Source organism: Vulpes lagopus, chromosome 2 (assembly GCF_018345385.1).
Source record: "Vulpes lagopus strain Blue_001 chromosome 2, ASM1834538v1, whole genome shotgun sequence".
Taxonomy (NCBI): Eukaryota; Metazoa; Chordata; class Mammalia; order Carnivora; family Canidae; genus Vulpes; species Vulpes lagopus.
The window spans coordinates 74,415,217-74,421,605 of record NC_054825.1 but is presented as its reverse complement, the minus strand read 5'-3'; positions in this window follow the sequence as shown (position 1 = coordinate 74,421,605).

Genomic DNA, 6,389 nt, shown 5'->3' with positions numbered 1-6,389 from the left:
CTTGGCCCTGTGGGCCTGGCAGAGGCCTGGAACCGCCACAGACCAGACATTACTCCACACACAGTAACCCTTGGCCACCAGCCTCCCCTGCACTCCTTTGCCAAGCTGTCTCCTCTGCTCTATGCCCAGGGCCCTGGATGAGAACACAGGGAGCAGGAGGCCACTTAGAGAAGCCTCAACTCTGGCTGCCTTCTCAGGGCGCATGAACACAACACTGACCAGGCTCAGGGAGCTCAGTCCAAGCCTCAATCAGCCAGCCACTTCCTCTTGCCTAACCTGCTCCTCTTTATCACTCTTCTTACCTTAGCTGGGGAAGCAGAGAGCTCAGCCTAGGACTTCCTTCCCCTCTTGGGGCCTGCCTTTCTGCCCTAGGGCCCAACTACGTGACCCTCACCATGCCCTAGAACTGCCTCTGCTGGCCAGTCTGGGCCAGAGCAGGAGAACAGGGGCCCCTGAAGGCTGGAGCTAGGGGGATTTCCTAGGACAAAAATACCCCGCAGATAAGCAATTCCAAGACCAGTAGGGTGGATCCTGTAACGAGACCTGACAGCCTGTGGAAGAGCTCTGGAACTCCTCCATGCTTTCATGCCCTCTGCCATCAGGACTCATCCATCTGTCCCCTCTCTCCAAGCCTTCTCATCTCTCCACCCCACCCTCCTTCCAGCCCTGTGCCCCTCTGAGGGCCCCTCTGGGGCCCCTGGCCTTCTCTCCCTGGGATCAGGTTCCCTCTTGGTCTGTTTGAATGGATTTTGCAAGGGAAATCCTTGCCCTTTCCCAAAGACTCTGCACACCTGTCACCTGCAGCTATCCCTGGTCCTGCACCCAAGTCCCACCCTCTTGTCTGCCTGGAAAGATATTCCTCTCCCTCTCCCTCAGGCTGGGGAGGGACAAGAGAGAGGCTCCTCTTGTGTCATGGGATTGGACATGCCACAAGGAAGGCAGAGATTTCTGTACTCATTACTCTGATCCTTTCACTGTTGGGCTCTGAAGGGCAAGGCTCTAATCCACAGGATAAAGCCTCACCCATCTTTGCCCAGTGATGGCCTGGACCCAGTTCTCAAGACCCCCAATTGTAGCTTCAGTGGGGCCTGTACTTTCCTCCCCACGTCCTACCTAGCAGCCCACAGAATGCAAGAAATCCATGTAGCAAGGGGAGCCAGGAAAACCTTCAGCAAAGAGGAATTTTTCTTTTAAAAAATACACTTAGGTTTCTTAAAACGTGAAATGACCAAGAAAAATATTGTGTAAATAATAGTGGCGTGGATATGAAGAAAATCAGGGCAGTCACAAAAATAACCAGTTTAGGAAATGTGGCTCCTGGGTGATTGAGCCCAGTAGCAGGCGCCCGACACTGTCTGCGCATCCCAGCCCCAGGGCAGAAGGTAGAAGGGCGCGGATGCCCCCTGGTGGGCACACTGGAAAGCACGTGCCTCCTAGGGAAAGGCTCGGGGATCCAGGAAAGGGGACTCTCAGGGAAGTCACTGGTGAGCCTGTGTCGTGGGCGATCCATGGAGACGTGTTCGCTGCAGAGTTTGGAATGCGTGAGCTTTGGCAATAAGAACTTCTATTCAACGTACTGCTTCCCAAGGAGATGCTGGCACCTAGAACCCAGGAGGCAGGTCTGGAATTCTCTTGCTCACTTGTCAGTTTTGTGTGGGGACCTTGTGCTGTGGTTTCCTAGAGAAGATTAGTAGTGGAAGTTGCAGGTTATAGCAAACAGGAGAATCAAGTTAGAATGGCAGAGTTTGGGAGTCTGAGGGCACCCTATGGTGTATCTTGGGCCAATGGTGAGCTACTTTTGGAATGAAGATGCCTTGGTTGTTGTATCCTCTGAGTTGTGTTTCCCAGACTGTCATAGGGAGCTACACTCATGAACCTAGCCACTGACAAGCTGGTTTATCTTGTGATACTTAACCTTCCTGCCCCTCTACTTTCCCACCTATAAAATGGGGATCAGGATACCTCAAATGGTTGTTGCAAGGATTCAGTGATACACTGTATGTAAAGTACTCAATATGGTGCCTGCACATGAGCTTAATAGCATCATGATCATTATTTATTACTACTACTAATTAGCAGACACTGGCAAGGGAAATACAGTTCTTATTACTTCCTCTTCAGTATATATGCCATTCTTTCCACAACAAGTATCTTCACACTCTTGCTTTTTGGATCGCTTTTTCTTTTTTTCCTTAGCAGTTTGTGTGGATGGGGGGCTGACGTGCCTTTCCAGGGCAGGCTGAGTTAGGGATGCTCTTGGTTGTAGACTCAAAGCAGGTGGCCCGAACTCATGAAATCATGAGCATGAGGACTCTGCTCATGGACAAGTGCCAGCCTCCCAAAACCTTTAATCACCCCAGCCCCACAACTGATGAGGCAGTGAGAGTGAGGACCACAAGCTGTCTACCAGTCCAGCTGCGTGCCCAGCTGTGGCTGCAGATCCAGCCACCCTCTGCACACTGAGAGCTGGGTGTGAATGGAGGCACAGATAAGGCCGAGAGGTGAGTGCTGGGGCTCTGGTCCCTTGGGGAGGAGAGGAGAGACTGTCAAGAGTTCTCTGCAAAAGCCCAGGGGGAAGACATGGTCTGTCCTCCCATGCCAAGCCCTTCTAGAATTGTAGAAGGAACCATCTGGGACTTAAAATAAGTCCATGGGATGCCTGGGTAGCCCAGTGGTTGAGCGTCTGCCTTCAGCTCAGGTCATGATCCTGGGGTCATGGAATCAAGTCCCGCATCGGACTCTCTGTGGGGAGCCTGCTTTTCCCTCTGCCTATGTCTCTGCCTCTGTGTGTGTGTGTCTCATGAATAAATAAATCAACCTTAAAAAAAAATAAAATAAAAAATAAAATAAATTAAGTCCCATGTGGGTTTCCTTTTTTGTTTTGTTTTGTTAAGAGAGGAGAGGGGGTAAATTGAACACCAATAAAAATTAATTTATTAAAAAAAAAGAGAGGGGCAGAAAGAAAGGGAGAAAGAATATATATACATATATTCATATATATAAATTAAATATAAATATGTACATATATATTTAAAATACATATTTATTTATTTGAGAGAGACACCATGTATGGGGGTAGGATGGGCAGTAGGGCAAGAAAGGAGGGAGAGGAAGTGGGAAAGAATCTCAAGCAGACTCCATGCTGAGCCCATCACAGGGCTGGATCCCATGACCCATGGGATCATGACCTGAGCCAAAATCAAGAGTCCTACGCTTAACTGAGTCACACAGGTAACCCAAGTGTGTTTCCCTTTGAAGTGCCATCAAACTTACCTGAAGGTATAGCTGAGTGAGCCCTGGACCCATCCTCAAAAACCCAGATTTTAGTCTCAACCGGCGCAAAGTTTTGCTGTGAGATCCTGGCAAGTTATTACCCGAGTTCCCTCATCTATTAAGCTTGTGATTATTTCTTTTTTTTCTTTTTTTTTTTTTAAAGTTTATTTATTCATAGAGACACAGAGAGAGAGAGAGGCAGAGACACAGGCAGAGGGAGAAGCAGGCTCCACGCAGGGAGCCCGATGTGGGACTCGATCCAGGGTCTCCAGGATCACGCCCCAGGCTGCAGGCGGCGCCAAACCGCTGCGCCACCAGGGCTGCCCAAGCTTGTGATTATTTCTAAGATTCCTTCCAACTCTAAAAATCTTCCTCTTTCTAATCAGAAGGGCCAACCTTGTCACTTTTGTCTCCTGCCTTTCCTCTGAGAGGTGATAAACCTAGAGATGAGAGCCAAAAATGGCAAGGGAGATTGGCTTCTACCCCAGCAAGGTGTTCTTGGACGCAGTATTCATATTCTCTGCCTCTGTTTATCTATCTGTGAAATCGACTGGCTTTTCTAAGAGTAAAGGAAATAAGTTAGATGCCCTTCTCCAGGTGGGTGTGGTGCATTGCACCTAAGGAATGCTCTCTCAGAGCTGGCTTTGTCCTTCCTCCTGTGCTGGTCCACTTTTTTATCAGGGCCTGGGTAAAGCCTCAGTGACCAAGCCCCTCACCTTTGTGAATAACAGGAAGCCAGTGAGGACAGGGAATATGTTGGCAGACACACCCAGGATCCCCAAACATCCTAACCTGCTGGAGCAACAGCCTGAACCTCACAAGGTAAAATGAACAGGGCTTAACTGAGAGATCTGGGCTTGGCTCCAAGGCACCATCTGTACAAGGACAGGGTGGGGAAGTGGCGGCTTAGCAGAAGCACGTGTGAATAAAACTGAGGGTTTGCGCTGACAGCCAACTCCATATGAGTCAAATGAAAAGGCTGCTAACTAAGCGGACAGACTCTCAGGCTGCGAAATTCAAGTACTGAGCCCGGTGATCCTCCATCTTGATATCAGAATTGCCTGGAAATCTCTGGGAACACCGGGAAACTGGCTGCATCCAGACCTCTGAGTCTGGACCTGGGATGGGTGGATGGGGAGACTCAGTCCATCCTCATTCTTGGCATGCATGTCAGATCACCAACTTCTGTTCAGGTTGTTTTATCATGGGGAAACGCACAAGCAGGAGAACATTTCGCAAAGGACAGCGAGGCTGTACGAAGCACACAACATGCTGTGAGGACTGCTAGAGGAAACCAGCAGAGAAGACACAGATGGTCCACGAGGTCCCCCTTCAGATGATTAGACTTGTCCTCTGGGTTCCTAAAAGTTAGAGTCTTAGGTGACCTCATGAAACATTATGAGACAGATTTGCTTGCAGGAAGTTTATTGGGAGGTGCTCTCAGAAGCAACACAGTACACCTGAGGGAGTGAAGGAATCAGGATTGGGGGTAGGGAGACAGTAGGTAGAAACTGGTCAACGATGTAGTCACAACAAAGGACTCTCCTACAAAGGAGGTTTAGGGTTCACAGGCAAGTTGAGATGGCCCCAAGGAGGGCAAGAGGACTGGTCCTTTGAACCCCCTACATAGGCCAGACTATCCCTAGGAAGGGCTCATGAAGTCAGGCAAGGCACTTCCCTTTGGTGGTTTAAGGAATTCCCTGGGGAGGGATCCCTGGGTAGGTCCTGGGATCCCAGGATCCAGTCCTTCATCGGGCTCCCTACATGGAGCCTGCTTCTCCCTCTGCCTCTCTCTCTCTGTGTCCTTCATAAATAAATAAATAAAATATTAAAAAAAAAATAAAAAAGAATTCCCTGGGGAGAGACTCATCTCTCAGCCATCAGCAGCTAGCACTTCTGGTAACGTATGGGGATAAGCTTCTTTGTCCCAAAGGCAGGATCTGGGTAGTGCACCATAGCAACCATCGCAATCGCCACTTTGCAGGATTCAGACCTACTTGCCTCATCTGCTTGCTCTCCATGGAATCACCCCTCCAGGATTCTGATGATTGCTTTCCCTGGGAAACTTACAAGAAGGTAAGTGGAATATAGTCCCCACAACTGCAGCTTGTCTTGGTGACATAACTGATATTCAGTGTCCCCCACTCCCCAACCATTACTCATTCTAGATTCTCTTTATCGTCAACTTGTACGTCTACAGGTCTAGTTGGCTTACATGGTAAAATGACTCAGATCCTCAATCCTAAGGAATATGAGCCCCTTAACCACCACGTCCCTCTCAAACCATGCCACTGCATTTGTCCACTTAATATCAAAACTGGGCAAGTGTGTATCAAGAGGTACCCTAGTGGATGACCTGGGTGCCAAACATATTCTTCCCTGACCCCATGGTGGCAGCAAACCTAAATCTTCCAAAGGATGAGGGTCAAATACCTCTACAAGGATGTGATTCTTTTTTTTTTTTTTTTCCTACTGGTCTTTTGGCACAAGGCATTTGAAGAACAGAAAGCAGCCACACTTAAAGTTTATGAGATTCTTGTTCTGTCCCTTGGTGGAAGTGTTTACATCTGGGAACCAGATTCTCTATACCTGGAGAGCCTGAAACTAGGAATAGGAACCAGAAATTCCCCCAAAAGGGTCACAGGGAGTGATATTAACTAGGATTATTCCTATTTTCACATCTTGTCTTCTGGACCTTGGTATCACACCCATTTGGCAATAGAATTATATTATAGTTATTGAATAGGGTGCACACTTCATCCTGGAGCATGGTGTCCCATCATCTCTAAAATGGTCCTTCAGCTGCACCTTTGAAAGGCTATTCTTTTACTCTATCAGCTCTATTCACAAGTGGGTGGCAAAATATGTGATAGTTCCAGAAGATTCCATGATCTTTTGCCCACTCTTGATCTGATACGATGGTATATGAGAGTCCATGTCAGTAAATGAAATACTCTTTAAGCCCTCAGGGAGTGGAGCTGATTGAAGCCTTTAGCAGGAAAGAGAAATCCATATCCAGAATATTTGCTGATTCAAGTCAAGATTAATCACCAACCTTCCAGAGAAGAGCAGGTCCAGTGTCATCAACTTGTTACCAAGTGGCTTGTTGGCCATCA